The sequence below is a fragment of the Amaranthus tricolor genome, chromosome 8 (genome assembly GCF_026212465.1).
Source record: "Amaranthus tricolor cultivar Red isolate AtriRed21 chromosome 8, ASM2621246v1, whole genome shotgun sequence".
NCBI classification, from domain to species: domain Eukaryota; kingdom Viridiplantae; phylum Streptophyta; class Magnoliopsida; order Caryophyllales; family Amaranthaceae; genus Amaranthus; species Amaranthus tricolor.
Genome location: NC_080054.1, coordinates 2,409,230 through 2,411,729, shown reverse-complemented (window position 1 = coordinate 2,411,729; position 2,500 = coordinate 2,409,230).

Here is a 2,500-nt window from a genome sequence, read left to right as displayed (position 1 = left end):
TTTTTTTCCGTTAAATTGGTGAAAAATAGTGAAAAATGGATAAAAAATTGTAAAAATCTTGAAAAAATGGGAGGCTTGTTGGAAAGATATTATGAGTGAGAGTCATTGATATTATTTTCAAAAATGGGTAAAAATAAATTTTTGAATGATATAAGAGGCTAAAAGGGAGTATTTTTTATCAACTTACATTGAACTCCTTTACCACAATCTCCCTTACAAACCATAGTAATGAGAATCATTGGTATTAAGTTTGAATGATGTTTTTGATCACCTTGCAACGAACTCCCTTAAAAGCCATAATCATTAGGGGGGTCTCATGGCTCATTCTTGGCTCGGGGCTCGGGGCGAGGCTCCGGCCATGGCTCAAGGCTACCACATTGCTCCTATACCACAATCTCCCTTACAAACCATAGTAATGAGAATCATTGATATTAAGTTTGAATGATGTTTTCGATCACGTTGCAATGAACTCCCTTACAAGCCATAATCACAAGGGGGGGGTCTCATGGCTCACGGCTCGGGGTGAGGCTCTATGCTACCACCTTCTTTCCCATGGGCCATAGCGTCTTTCGTACCGCATGGCCCGAAAACCTTCACAGCACCTTGAGAGCTCACATTATATTATAACCATCCATATAGGTGCTCAGGTGCTCAAGGTGCTCAAGTGCTTAAGTGCTAAAGTGCTTAAGTGCTTAAGTGCCTTAGCGCCTTAGCGCCTAGCGCGCGCGCGTGCGTGTGTATCATTAGATTAGAAGGGTGGATTTTTCAAGATCCCCCGGCTCACTCGGGCCAAGCATATCGTTCTTGATCTCGTAGCAATGCCCACGTCTCACGAGTCGAGCGTTCCCTTCCTCGGCCCACGGGTCGGCCCGCGGGGTCACGGCCCGCGGGTCGGGTCGGGGGCGAGGCTCCGGCCATGGCTCCATGCCTACCACATGCCCAGTCGATGGCACCTTGGGCCCCAACCCTCAACTATAACCTTCCCCCTATAATAGATAAAGAGATTTTTCCCTTGTGACCCTAGGGGACACCCAAATGAGAGTTAAGTTATACTAGTTTTTCCATGGACCAAAACTCACCTTTGTTTGCAACATATTGTCTTTTTTATGACTTGTATTGTTTATATATACCTTCAAGAACATTTTTGAGTCTCGTGGCCCACGGCCCGCGGCCCGCGGCTCACGGCTTTTGATTCGTGGCTCACGGGTCAGGCTCAGGGCGAGGCTCCGGCCATGGCTCAAGACTATCGTCCTGCCTCCCTTGGGTCATCGGACTCGGGTCAAGCACTTCCTTTTTGGGCTCGTAGCAGATCCCAAGGCCCACCGCTCGGGCGTTCGAACCCCGGCTCACCTTTGTCGGCCCACGGCCCGCGGCTCGGGGCGAGGCTCCGGCCATGGCTCCATGCTACCAATTTCCCTACCTTACCTCCTCGGGCTCGGGTCATGCACTACCTTTTTGAGCCCGTGGCCAATCCCACGGCTCCCGGCTCGGGCGTTCCTACCCCAGCTCGGGTGGGCCGGGCGTTCGAGCCTCGGCTCGGGGCGAGGCTCCGGCCATGGCTCCATGCTACCAATTTCCCTACCTTACCTCCTCGGGCTCGGGTCAAGCACTACCTTTTTGAGCCCGTGGCCAATCCCACGGCTCCCGGCTCGGGCGTTCCTACCCCAGCTCGGGTGGGCCGGGCGTTCGAGCCTCGGCTCACGGCCCGCGGCTCGGGGCGAGGCTCCGGCCATGGCTCCATGCTACCAATTTCCCTACCTTACCTCCTCGGACTCGGGTCAAGCACTACCTTTTTGAGCCCGTGGCCAATCCCACGGCTCCCGGCTCGGGCGTTCCTACCCCAGCTCGGGTGCGTGGGCCCACGGCTCCCGGCCCGCGGCTCGGGGCGAGGCTCTGGCCATGGCTCTATGCTACCAAGTTCCTTCCCTTTGCTCCTCGGACTCGGGTCAAGCACTTGCTTTTTGAGCTCGTGGCCAATCCCACGGCTCACGGCTCGCGGTTCGGGGCAAGGCTCCGGCCATGGCGCTTTGCTACCTGCTCCCCCCTAAGTCAAATAGCGTGTGTTTTGCCTCGTTACCCAAGGGGGAAACTCAAGTGCGGGTTAAGTTATGCCATCTTTCGGTTTTCAAAAGTTACAATTTTTTCGGCCAAGTACAGATCCATAACCCCCTTTCATGCGTCATAGCGATTTTTGGGGAGGGGTGTGGGGGGGACGAATCGAAACGACATAGGGCTGAATCTCAGTGGATCGTGGCAGCAAGGCCACTCTGCCACTTACAATACCCCGTCGCGTATTTAAGTCGTCTGCAAAGGATTCAACCCGCCGCTCGGTAGGAATTGTACTTCAAGGCAGCCAACGCGGCGCATCCACCGCGCTGACTTAGCCCATGACACGTGCCCTTGGGGGCCGAAGCCCCTACTGTAGGACGGCAATCGGGCGGCGGGCACATGCGTCGCTTCTGGCCCGGATTCTGACTTAGAGGCGTTCAGTCATAATCCA